General features: G+C 45.1%; 1 protein-coding gene across 3 annotated transcripts in view; it reads left to right on the forward strand.

Annotated features, from left to right (window-relative positions):
- PRICKLE2 (prickle planar cell polarity protein 2) overlaps positions 1–14423 on the forward strand; it is a 1392985-nt gene that overhangs the window by 85383 nt on the left and 1293179 nt on the right. The gene's annotated exons all lie outside the window — the stretch shown is intronic.

Consider the following 14423-nt stretch of genomic DNA (forward strand, 5'->3'; position numbering starts at 1 on the left):
GGCATTAAAACAATGGGCTTCCTTGTCAGATTTAAAGACCTCAACAATTCCCCACTGTGGAACTACCTCTCTCACCAGAAATACTGCTGCTGACTTAGCATCAAGATGTACTCAGGGATCAACCTCAAGCCACTGGGAAAATGGACAAGCAATTACAATTAAATAGCGATAGTTATTGCCCCTCGTGATCATATCCGCAAGTCTATATGGAGCTCCCTGAATGGCCCAGAGGGCTTAGGTAAGACTCCCCTTACTGACCTCATGGTGTTTCCAGGAAAAACAGATTTAGGTATATGAAACCACTCTTTAACATAGATGTTTAACCTTAAATAACTATTTTGTGTTTGTATTCCCACGTATTAACACAGAGATACTTTGCAACTCCTGTTGGGAATCATAATTGGCCACACGCAATCTTCCTTTGATGCCGCAACTTCTTGTAACAATTGTGACAGTCAACGTTAGAGTTTTTGGAATGATTGAGAAATCGTTCTCCCTTTAATTGGAGACATGCAACCACTCTGGCAACATTTATTGTTCAACAATGGGAAATGAAATGCTTTTCTTCTCACGGGAGCACTATGGGCCTCATTACTAGGTCAGCGGTAATCCACCGGTCGGCACCTGACTTCCCGGTAACACCGGGACAGTACAAGTCCCGGCGGTGCTGGAAGTCAGGCGTCGGATTTGGTAAGTCCCCATTCCCGTGGAGTCCCACAAGACTCCATGGGGAAGGGGACACGGAAGCTCTGGCACCATTATTAACGGTGACAGTGCTTCCGTGACAACTCTGCCTACCGGGGTAGTTGCGACTGGCAGGGTCAGACCTGCCGGGCACAACGGCCCCTGCAGGCAGACTTGGAGTGTGGTGGCCTGGAAACAAGGGTGCAAGTAAACTTACCGGCACCCTTGTTTTCAGACCGCCACACTCGTAACGAGGCATATGACCTTTACTTTTAATAGAAGTGCGCTTGATACAGTTCCATTGTTAATAAGGGTCCTCTCTACTCTGAACAGTTTATACTCACTTTTATTCCTATATGACTCACTTTAGAGCTGGTAACAGTTACCGGCAAGGTTTTCAGAGTAAACCTGAATATCAAGCTCCACTCACCTGCTCCAGAAACACTGTGGTTGTGGGCTGCTTCCCCTTCCCAACTTCTTACTCTTCTACTGCGGCTTTAGGTACTCTTGGGACATACACCCTTCTGCAGCACGGGTGTCTCTGTTCCGGCCACGCCATCTGGAAGCCTCCCTCACCACTTTGTCCCTTGACTTGCTTCTTGCTATGGGCCTAGGGCTACAGCACTGTCACAGCTCTGCAATTACAGCCACTAAGCGCACCTGGGAAGACCTTCACTCTCAGAACGTCTCACTCAGTGCAGCCACGGCAAGGCAGGGTTTGTGAACACAGGACTCTCTCAGAACTTGCAGCTGAAATCTGCTGTATCCCTGTCCCAGCATCCTTTAAGTGATCACACTTCCTCATGAACTGCCAGCCTCTTGCTCTTCTGCTTCTGCTACAACTATCAGCCTTCAAGCCCCTACTACAGCTCCTTCTCCAGATCCTTCCTCCTTCCCTCTCCTGATGCAGCCTTTTCTTCTTAGGTGAGGCAATTGCTTTCAGGTGCAAGCCATTACTGTCAATTGCCTGATCCTTGTTAAGGCTGGTAGGCCTAATTGCCTGTTTTCTATATCTACATGCTTCTTTAGACCTCTTCTTTTGTCGCATTCCCTATGGGATTCTGGGACATGCAGTTCATTTTGTCAGTCTGGGTTTTCCACTCCTTTAATTTGGCAAAAAGCCATCAAAAGGGAGGGACTATGGGGAAAGTTAAAAAGGTTTCCTCCCAGTCTTCCTAGTCTAGTCCCTCCACCCCCATGTGATACTCCAGCAGTACACAACCCCCAGGGTCGTAATCAGAAAGTGCCTGCTTTCCCTGCCCACATGAGGAGGGTCCCAGTCCATGTTTACAGGGAGAATCCCATCAGATCCTTTACAGTAGGCTATTAGGCAAAGACAATGGATAATAGGTTGACTACCCCTGCCTTGAGTCCCCGAGAAGCACAAGGTTAGATCCAAGGTAATCACATACAATTTGAAGATTACTTATACCACACATAATGTTCATTGAAAAATATATTTTATTATTCGAGCATCTTGTGCCCACAGTAAAAAAGGCTCACTAAAGCCTGTATATGCAAAAACCAAAAACTGTGCTATTCACTTACACTCTAACTGGTGTTTGCACACCAAACCTTTCGTAATGACACAGTACACAGAGAAAGGAAAACGGGAAAACCAGTATATATTACTGTAAACATAGACACATATAATCAAGGGAAAGGATCAGGCATATTTAATCCTCCCAACAATAATGTGTACCTCATAGGTTTAACAAGAGCGGTAGATAATTTGTATGATTTTATCTTTAATTTGCTAACCACCTGTTTTATTCTACCACGTCAATATAGGGCAAAAGGGGGTTACTTTGTACACACCAAATACCCTATGTTAAGTTGTTGGGGGGAAGAGATAGGAAACAAAGATATACAGGGTTCCATCCCTGCAGTGAGCGAAGGGAATGTCTTCATCAAGTTATACCAGTCCATGTGTGACCACGGGACATAATACGCCCTTCTTTGACCCTTCTGGCGTAACCGAAACTGAGTTACAACTGTTTTTACTGGGGTTTCCCCCATCTCTCCCCTACTATTTGCTACAGCCATGCGAGTACCCTGGCACCTCCTATGACTCCATAGTGTGCTCTCTATCACTGCTACTAGAGCAGTAGGTAGGGTGACTTCACCCTGCACTCCCTGCTCGACATCTGATTCCCATTCCCCTTAACCTCCTTCCCACCTCCCCTTATGCTTCTACAGGCATGGAAGCATACTTAGCACAACCATAGAGTGCTGTCACCTGTTCTCCCAGCTCAACTCCTATACCTCTCGCAGGATCCCTGTTCTCCATATCCACCTCGACTTCTTTGATAACCGATTTATTCAATTTAACAAGAACCTGCCCATGCCTCCCCCTTCCTTCTTCTATATCCCGTACCTGTCTTCTCCATTCTTCCCACTCTTCTTCTCTTTACCTCCGTACCATCACTACCTCTTCCTCCACTAACCTGAGCACTTCTTTCATATTTTCCTCCTCTTCTGTCTCTACTGCTCTTCGCAGCCTATCCTCTATCCTAGAAGGAAAAGGTCTCACCTCCTCCTTCTCCCTCGTTTTCAATCCTTCATCTGCTTTTCTAGCCACCAGTCTCACTCTCTGTCCTTCTTCCATCTGCTAACCTAGCATTCGGGGAGGTATTCTCTTTCCAATCTCTGTTTGCTACTTCTCTGCAGCCCTGACCATTGAAGGAGCTACCCTTCCATTTCCCTCGAGATCCCACTTTATAGGCATCGCAGCTGATGGAGGCATCACCTTTGTCTGTCCTGCAACCACTGGAGTGGCCGCTGCGGCAATGGAGGTTCTGCGGGCAATAAAGGATAGTACCCATATGGGGGCGGTGCAGAAGGATTTGCTGCACGCTCCTTTTTTGGCACTTCCACCACGATTTTATCATTATGGCCCCTTCCCGCCTTTTTCATACATCATCCATATCTCTAAGATATTTAACCGCTTCTCTAATTTTTAGCCCTTGTGCCTTGTAGTCAAGAAAGTATGCAAGTTCGCCAATATCCCTGTATCATAGGATCCCGCAATAGGCCAATAATTGATCATTTTATCCTTTGTTTCTCACAGCAATTCCCTATCATATATTAGAATGTTCACCTTATAGCCAGAAAGAACCTGACACAAATGATTCAATGGAGTCTCCATACTACACCCCAATTAATCCAATATAATTTCATAAAAACAATACCATCCCGAACCCACAGCCCAAAAAAATGTCGACCCAAGAACTCCCCGTTGTACCCTATCCAGTTTCCTAGTCGTTCCCCACACTCACTCAACGTACTTGTTTATACCACAATTACCTTGCTCAGCTACTTGCTTTAATTCTACTTCTCACTCTTACACAAAGGGCGGGATCTTACCAAAAACACTTTCCAGCCATTGTCTCTGAAATATCCCCCCCGCCCTTGAGCATAGGAGGAGCGCAATGCTTTTCACCACAGCACTGCTGCTCTCCCTCTCTTCATTACTAGTACTAGTAGATCCACTTCGGCCAACGGGTAGGCTAGAGAGGTGGTCATCTACTCAGTTTTGCAGTGAATTACCTCAGGTGCTTTCTGGGTTTGCTGTAATTTAGGAAAAGGCTATTTCTATGACTCAAGTAGGCTGGATGGTATGCATAGATCCCTGCAAGGTTTGGCTGGATACTCTGTAGGATCTCACCTCTGACAGAGAAATATGTGTCCTGACAGGGCTGACTCAGCCGTTTAAACTGGGTATTAATTACAACTACTTTTAGAGTGCTTAGAAACTGGAGAAGGCTGGCATAAATTGCTATATTGAAACCAAATATTACTGGTACATTAATTTCTAGCAGCTGGGTCCTGGATCCGTTTTTAGTTCAGTGTTACTAAAAAGTTAAGTAAAGCTATTTCTTATTTCAAGTAAAACAAAGAGACCACTTTCGGCATAAATCCCACACAGATGTCATTATTAGTCTGTCTACGATATGAAAGCATAAGGAAACCTAGTTCCCCCAGTAGATAACTTCAAGTAGACTGCCTAAAGAGTATCGAATATAGGGCTCGGAAGTAATCCATGCAGAAACAGGGCATGCAAAGTGCAAGGTATTTCCCTGAATGACTGAACTTAAAACCCCCAAAGGCAGGTGACTTTTCAGACTTTAAAAAGGCAGCCAGCACTCACAAAGCTGCTGTGAATATGAGGATGATGGACCACTGTGCCCTTAAAGTAGAGACACCCAAGCCCATGTCAAAACCCTCTTGCAGACGTTGCAAAATCAGGGAGGATCATAATTCCTTGGTGGAAAATGTTACCTTTGACACAAGGACAATGAAGACCAATGGTGATCGCCCAATTAGGACCCACTGGTAAATTACTGAGAACCACCACATCATTGCTCTTATATGAACCACTATCAAAAATCTTGGATAATATTCTCTGGAAGGGGGAAAGGGCAGAAAGGCATAAACAAGGAAGGAAGGCCAGGGTGATAGTAGTGCATTCACTCACCATGCTAATTTTACCAGGAACTGAAAGAGCAGTGAAGAAGCTTATGTGATGAACTGCAACGACAGCTACTCCCAGTCTCCTAAAACTCTAATCTCGATCAATATTCTTTGAAAAAGTCAGGATTTCTGCATTGATGGCAATGCACACCACACATTGACGGCCATCGTGTTGTCCAGCCCATTGATTTTGTTTGCAGATATAGAGTCATAGATAAGAATCTGCCCAGATTTTTCTGTGAGTTACTAATGATGTCTGTGCTCCTTATCCAATTCCCTTTTTATGTAGGATTGTGTCACTGTGATTTCTGTTCTTGCCAATCAATATCACAGGACCTTTGGCAAGCAAAGGAACATTTTCCAGGTTTATCTCAACTACTTATAGTTGGAGGAATGTTGTAATAGCCCTGATTCCATAAACCCTCAGTATGTTGGAAGCCAAAGTGGCCCAACCACATTCACGGACATCACTCATTTGGATCATTGGTGTTATTTAATGGAATTACGACAGTAAAGTCGATACTGTTTCCCACAATAATTAGCAAAATGTGAAAAATCTCACCTTGACAGATCGAGTAGACCGCCAGGAAACAACCAAGTGCAGCTGTGAAAGCTACCCTAGGACAGCCCTGTCCTCTCCGACCCGGAGTGGGATTAACCAGGGGAGAGAACAGGGTAGCCAGGGAAACCCTCAATGGGGAAGAAAACCCTGGTAGAATCTGGAAGTGTTGTGGATCCGGATGGTTGATGGATGTCTTCTACGAGTGGCTGTGGGCAGGAAGGCTTTGTCTGGATGAACGAAAGGAAAATTATCAGAGTAGTAGCGTAAATAAGGGAATGGGAAGTGGAAATTAAATGGCACAGTAAAAGGGTTCTCACCAGCGGAGTGAAGGAGAGGATGATTGATTTAGGGCTTCGAAGGAGAAGAGATCGGGAGACGAGAGCTCTAAAAGAAATAATACTTGGGTCAGAATCTGAATCGGGAGAGACGGAACAGAGTTCCGAGTGTATGGCACTTACAGCTATTGGGTGTTTCAGCAAGGATGAAAGCAGGGTTGGCGTAATCGTGACGCCGATGGATATCTGGGCTTGATGAGAAATCCCGAGAGATAGCGAGACCGGAATGGGAGCGAGAGTCTGGAGATGAGAGCTTGAGAGACAAAAAGGTTACAGGGTTAGTCGAAAGGCAAATGGTAGAGGCAGAGATGTTGAAATCCCTAGAGGCAAACTCACGGAGCGTCTGTAGAAACAGAAGCGACGCGAGGAGTTGCCGGCTTCCGTGTTTGATAAAGGATCACGTGAGCAGGCCGGAACGTCTCGGAGAAACGTGAAGAGTCTAGACCGCTACTTTCAGAACAGAAGTCATCTTGAGAAGGATTCTCGGGAGTCGCGTAGAGAAGAGTACCACACAATTGATTGCGAGCCCATAGTGACCACCTCCCACAATGTGTAACAATTGGAGCCATACGGCAGCAAGGTACACCTTGGTCAGCTTCAAAGGGTTAAGGCAAAGTACTAAACATGTGTGACTCCAAATGAGACAATAATCAGTTTCTCTTCCTGTTGCAACTACAACTTTGCAGAATGTCAAACACTAGCTGACTCACATGTAGGCAGATCATTGTACCACATATACACACACAGCCTGAAAGAGGACCAATAAGAGACACACTCAACTATACTTAGTTGAAAAAATCATATGAACCAAAAAGATAAGACTGTCCATCATAATGTCTTTACCAGCAACAACAAGTTAACATGTCCCCCTGAACCTAAACATGAGGCATGGTTCCTCTGTATTAGGCTGGTTAACCAGCATGTACTCTTGACAAAGCTTAACCCTGGAAAGGATCTCCTCCCCAATAAGTGTTTTTAATCAAACCCAATAAACACAAAACCAAGGGAGGGAGTGATATCTTAAGAAGATTAAACTACTGTTAAGATGTATGATCAACACCATGGATGAGGGGTATGTATTTAATTTTACACACAAATACCTACAGTACGAGCCCCATACCAACACCATCTTTCACTCTCGCTTTCCAGCGGTCACTGTCCCCTTTTAGAAGCCCTCCAATGTAATATGGAACCTGGTGAAACCACGTTCCATATTGCAACATATGCCCTTTACTATTTACAATGAATCTAGTAAGATAAAATGTATAGCATGATAAGTGAGATAACATTAGAACACAATAACACTACCATTTGAACACTCCTTATTTTTAATGAACATCTAACTTAAAATCCATTTGGAAGGCTTTTTTCAGATTGCTGCTCAGCCAATGCTGTTATCAATGTCTCATCCATTTTTATAATCTTCCCATCTCCAGAAAAAATGTCAGAAGCCGTGTGCAGTGCTGATTTCTACTATCACCATTTCTACTGACGCCCTCGTCAGCTCGGACACCATCATGCACCATCATGCATGCTGCACCAATCACTTCTCTCACCACCACCATCACCCTCACTCACATTCCGTTCTTGCTTCCCACTAACCCATTGACTCCTCTGCATCATTTCAATTTCCAGCATCTTCTGTTTTCACCCCACATCTGGCCACCCTTCGCTTGTCCCATTTCCGAACATAATACAGTACCACATAGTGTGACCCATTCCGCAATACATTCCTTAGTTCAGAGTACACTGATTCTCTTTTGCTTGCTCTAAAAGGTTTTCTGATTCTCACCACATCACCCACATTCACCTCTTGACCAGCTACTAGATGCTGCTTTTGACCATACCTTCTTTTCCACCCTGTTTTGTATCAACGTACTCTCTTGATTATCACATCTTCATCTAATCTGATTTCTTTACTCCCTCCCATCCACAGAGGAATGAAATCTGACTTCATGTTTCTCCTCTTCATCATGGCAGGTGTGTATCCCGTAGCAGGATGGGGAGTATCCCTGTGTGCAGAGATCATTTCCCACAACACATGCTCCCATTGTAAAGCAGCTGGCATGCCAACTGTACATTTCCTTTAATCAATCTATTCACTCTCTCTACCAAACCATTACCTTGTGGGTGATATAATGACACCCTAATGTTCCTTATCCCATGTGCTTCCAAAGATTCCTCAATTTCTGTGGACACAAATTGCACTCCATTGTCTCTTACAATATATTTCGGAAATCCCTCCCTAGCACTTAATTCTAACAAGAACTATATCACAACTCTAGTGATGGCTGAGTTAGCACATTTGATTTCAAACCCCTTCTACATGTAATGCCCCAATAACATCAGATATCGACACTTTTGATCCACATTTTCCATTGGGCTCATCACACCAATCCCCACCTATTCCCATACCTCCAGAGGTATACCCACTGGCTTAAAGGGTACGTGATCCACCCTCTTAGTTTTATCACTCTCCACACATGCATGTCAGTTCTTATACTTTGGCCTTCTCACCTCCATTATTGCCTTCACCAACTCAAGCTTGGGTCTAGAACCTTCACCAGTTACTTTCTGCCACAGATACATTACTTCATCAACCTTGAGCATGCGTTTCTCCTTCACAATTAGATCCACATCTTGTAGAGTTTCTAAAGCCTGTACCAACAAGCTGTTGTGTTCCTCCCCGTCCCATGCCCATGTGAGCCTGAAAACAATGTATACCTCTGCATCCTTTAAATAGGTTTATCATGACTCTCTGAAAAACAGGACTCACGCATGCCGGATCATTAGTATTCTCTAGTTGAAGTCCACAAGAGGCTCCTCTGGGAACACCAATCAGGAAGAAATCACCTCATCCCATTAACAGCAGGGACAATACCAGAGAGACCTGATGGACTTGGCGATCAGGTGACAAAAGCGTGTCTCATCCCTTTTGGATTTGGCTTCACTTTCTCTCTGGAACTTCTGTGCCAGAAGCCATATTGGATTGGCAGTATCACTTCCAGTGGTCATCTTGGATTTGTAATATCACTTTCTGTGCCCATCTTGGATGGGTGACATAAATTCCGGTGGCCTTTTTGGATCAACTCTATCTCTAGTTGAAGGTCACCAGAGGCTACTCTGGGAACACCAATCAGGCAGAAATCATCTCAAATCAGCAACACCAGGGACAATATCAGACAGAGCAAACACTGATGGACTAGGCAATCAGGTGACAAGAGCGTGTGCCATTCCTTCTGAACCCCCTAGCAACGTCCAGCCAGGAGCAGCCCAGTTAAGAGAGGAACAGTGAAGGAAGACCAGCCTCTTTGTCTCATTGCCTGTGAGCCTTTGCTTTTGCCTTTCTCCCTGTTGTACCTGTGAGTACCCCAAGTTTCCTAATTACTGTACTATCTCTCCACAATGTGCAACTCCCGTATAATGCATTCACTTCTGCTGCTTTTGCTGCTTCTTCTACGCTTTCTCCAATCATGCTACAACTTACTCCTTTCCTATCCCTATTATAAAACTCACAACTCGAAACTCCCACTACTCAATCTCTTTTCCACCTCATTCAAACAAACAAAGCCAACAAGCTAACCATACCTCCTCTAACGCCTATCCACCTCACCACTCCCCTGAGACTCAACTTCTCTACTCTTCCTTGTTAAGATGGATTACTAAACTAGGGCCGGTGGGCAGACTTTAGGAGACCACCCTAGTTTAATGGAACAGGGGAACCTTCTGAACAAACCAGACCAATCTACTGTAGCTTGGCAGGCGGTCAAGACTAAATCTCAGGAGGGGTGAAAGTGATCGGACGCCCACAATGAGCCCACACAGTAAAACTCCACAGATTACTCTTAGACAGATGTATCAAAAATACATTTATTATAGGCCTTATAATCAAAGCACAATTCAACCACATTTATGAAGAAACAATACCACACACGATAATACACTATCTAACATATATACAATAATGTGATTATCCTAAGGCTGATGATGGGGGAAGAAAATAACCACAACCTGTAACAGTAAAGGGGTTAAATTAACACAGATATCAGTTTAGGCAGTCCTTCATCAACAATCCCTAACTTACGTAGTCCAGCACGATGAGAGGAGCCTCGCACACAAAGTATAGTTGTGCGTTAACAATGCGTGGTCATGCTGAAACGAAAAAGCGGGCTCTCTTCAGGGGGCTGTAGCTACTCAAGAAGGGCCTTGAGGCAATGAAGAATAAGTTTCTATTCCTAGAAGAGGGTTTCCCCTTGCAGACAGAGTAACATTCATAGTTCGGGAATAGCTGGGGAGTGCAGGCTATCCCACCAAAGGTGATTATATTTTGAGGGAGACTTGTGCGTAAAAGTGAATGGATGTGCCAGGGGGCCACCGGTAAGTTAGGAAAGTACTCACCGACCCTCGACTCAGTCCAGACCAAACATTGGCAGTATAGCCCACTTCGCCTGTTGGTGTTAACCCTGAGGTTTCAGGACGTTCTGGCTCTCAGCAGCTGCATTACGGGATGATTGTGTCCGTGACAGGATGTTTGATTTTTCTCAGCCCTTGAAGGAAGAAGAAGGTTTGTTCCAGTACGGCTCATCTCTGGACATGGTAGGCAAGAACTGCAAGCACTTTCAGCGATGGTCACCAGAGCGGGGCGACGCAGGGTTGCACACCGCAACCTAGAAGAGCCAGGACCATAAGCTAGCGATTCCCAGTGTCTCGAGTCTCAACTAGGGTTGGCAACGTTCCTGTGTGATACCCTGGGTTCAAGCTGGTCAGTTCACTGGATGGCCCAGGAACACATCTGAAGAGGCCCCTTGCTAGGGTAAGTAGGAGAAGCAGAGAGTAGTTGTTCCCACTGCTCCAAAAGGGTGAAGTACCTTTGCAGGCCTTCTTGGCATAATAAAGGAACAGAGGTCTGACGGGTCAACAGTGGGGTCAGAGTGCCAATCCTTCCAAGCACGTCACTGGCAGTTCCTTGAGTCTGCTTTCTTCTTAAGGATGCTTGGCTCCTTATGAGGTATGAACCTCAGTAGATCGACCTGTAATGGATGCAGAGCCCCTTCTCTTATCCAAGAATTGGCTTGCGCTCAAATCTCAGATAGCTAATGGAAGATCTGCTCTCTTGCTTGCACGCCAAGCGTGGGCCAATTGTGGCCCTCAGTGGTTCCAGTCATTCATGGGTACCAGACATACTGGCACCAGTAGTGTTGATTGGGACCAGACAGTCCCAACCCTCTTCCTGGCAACTAGCACACTTGACATGCAGGAGCCGGCAAAAGCTGCAGTTTTCCTGGGAGGCTGCATGCCCAAATAAGGAATACCTGGGTCTCTTGACCTGGGGGAAGGCAAGGGGACAAAATGGCCAAAGGACAGAAAAAAAGACTGTGGAATGGCCATTTCGGCACTAGCCACAGTTGTGCGACAAACGTGGTAAAAGTGGTACAGTCCATAAAAACACAGTAAAAATACTTGTAAAAGTAAACTGCCACTAGTTTGTCCTAGGCGCCCTTGTAGAAACACCAAAACATCCTTAGATGGTGGCTAAGACAATAAAACAAAAGGACCCCTATGCACAGTACTGGAAGGTACATGGCACATAGATAAAAAGTTACCAAGAAATGGCAACAAAGTCAAAGACTAAGGGAAACATAGTTTCTCAGTACTGACAGCCTGTAGGATGTGTCAGTTTCCCCATAACAAATGAGTAGTGCAGCTGAAGGCTGTGCTCCATTGGAAAAAGTCAGGTTAGGTACTCCAAACAAAAGCAACACGCTTGGGGGTTCCCAAATGGAGGGAAAATTGCACCTAATGGAAATCTTTCCTAACATTCCTTACACCGTCAACTGAACATTGCAGTCTGGAATACTCAGTCTGTATTATGCACAAAAACCTCCTTTGTCGCTGATCACTTTCACTCCAGCTCTCCTCCCCTAGACCATCTTGCAATCACTGAAACTTGGATTTTTCCATCTGACACTGCCAGTCTGTTGGCCCTACATTACTCCAAAATATCCTTCATGCATTCTTCTCTACTGACTGGCAGAGGTGGAACCGCCGGACAACTACTCTCTTCCCACTTCAATGCCTTTCAAATCCCCAATGCCATGTCCTCTGTTACCTCTTTTAAATTCACCATCTCTACTACTGCTCTGCTTCATTCGGTTCACACTGGACGATTTGATGATGATCTTGGGCAACTCCTTGATTCTCTTACCACTAACCATAACCTCATTCCCTTCCTTCTTCAACCACTTCTCATAAATCTGAACTTCAGTCATTTCTTAGTGATCACACTCTCTACTCTATCCATATCCTCCCTGCCCACACAGGGGGTACATTTTGGATCTCCTATTCATCTCCACCCCCCTCTCAGCCACTAATACTACTGTCACACCATCCGTATCTTATCACTCAATTGTTTCCACTGCCCCCAGGAGACCTAGGGTTACCAATCCCAGGTTCCTTAAAAAATAGTTTTACAAAGGTAGCGGGCGCCCCTCTCTCGCAAGAACAGACATGATAACCTGTTCAGTGGTTATTAACCACTTGAGAGTTCGCAGCCACTGCTTTTACTCACTGTGCCTTTCACAGATGGGAAATATCCATTTGCATATCAGTCTTTGTCCTGCCCAGGGGCAGTCCAGCACCGAAATACAATGGCAACTCCAATCTGAACGAGAGTACCACCAGCAACCCCATATACCTCTCTGCCCTGAACTCTCTCACGTCCACTCTCGATAGAGCAAAAAGGGAATTCCAATTAACCCGCATTGACTCTCACTCCAACCATCCTTGCCGGCTACAGGGCACCCTAAACTCACTCCTCCTAAGTGTATGACAATTAACACCACTCTCATAGCTAATGATCTAGTTGAATACCTTGCTGCAAACATTTCCAAAATTAGAGACTCTCTCCTGATCTTCGTCACACTCCCTTCTCCTACAGCTTACCCTCCACCTACTCTGCCATCATTCTCTGCCTCTATCTCCCACTTTAGGCACATTAATACTGACAAAGTGATATCTCTACAGATGAAGACTAGCCCCTCGTTTGCCCCATCAGACCATCTCAATCCTCAGCTAGTCAAGCCTATTGCCCCTTTTGTGGCCTCTCTCTTTGATGAACTCGTCAACCTGCCCTTTGACTCTGCTTGCTTTCTTTCTGTTTTCTAAACAGCCTCTTCTAAATAGGCCAGGGTCTGACCCAAAGCTACCAGCTAAATTCCACCCAACTACATCGTTTCTGCTAAGTACTCCAAACTAGATTCTCGTACCAACTCTTTGCGGACAACACCCAAATCTTCTTCTCTTTTCATGAACTCTCCTCTGATGTCTCTATAAACATTTCAAACTGTCTGTCTACCATTAAAAATTGGATGGCTTCACACTCTCTGATGTTATTCTCTACCAAAACAGAGGTGCCGACTTCCCTGCCAAAAGCGCTGTCTCATCTCTGCATCTTTCTATTCATTTCCCACCTGACACTCTCCCCTAGTATTCTTCAGTAGAATCTTCTGCATCAGCTATGACCCTTCTCACACCTTCTCTACTTTCATCTCTATAACTGGAACAGCAGCTCGCCTCAACCTCCTAAATATTAAGAACATTAGGCACCTCCTTCCATTCAACACCACCGTGCATCTCTAAACCACTCTTCTCTAAACTGGACTACTATGCCATCAACCTCTTTGGTCTGCCCAACTATGCTTTCTGTCCTCTCAACAAGATCATTAACATCGCTAAACACTCACTTCACACCTACTTCCTCATAGCGTCACCAGACTGGATGACTGGTGATGCAAAACCGGGCCAGATTTAAATATCTTCTCCTGGTTCACAAATCGATCCATGGTAAGGCACCACTGTATCTATCCACCTCCATCCAACTCTACAAGTCTTCTTGCAATCTCTGTTATGCCTCCTCAGCTACCCTTGTGGCTCCTCTCTCTTCTTACTCCACTTGCATGGAATTCCCTACCCACGGACATCCAAGAAACAGTCCACATGGATTAGTTCAACACCAAATTAAAAGCCTTCCTCTTCGGCTCAGTGTTACCCTCTTAACGTACCTCTCATTTGCCTGCTGTTGACATTCTTCCCTTGCCTCTAACCTGCCTCTGTCCCTCACTTCCTCTGCCTCCACTGTAGCACTTCACCCATGATTGTCACATCCCGAGCACAGCTGGCCATACCGCCTGCCTGCAGTTAAAAATGTCCAATGTTGATTGTCCTTAATCTATGTATGTCCACTTATGTATTGTCTCCGGTGACTGTACCATTTGATCCCGTCCACAACCTGTTCAGAATGTCCCTCAAACTCACCCCATTGTAAAGGGCTCACTGCTTCCCGTCAAATCTGATTTATCATGTTTTGTACG

This window comes from Ambystoma mexicanum, chromosome 2p (assembly GCF_040938575.1).
Source record: "Ambystoma mexicanum isolate Mex_15411 chromosome 2p, UKY_AmexF1_1, whole genome shotgun sequence".
NCBI classification, from domain to species: Eukaryota; Metazoa; Chordata; class Amphibia; order Caudata; family Ambystomatidae; genus Ambystoma; species Ambystoma mexicanum.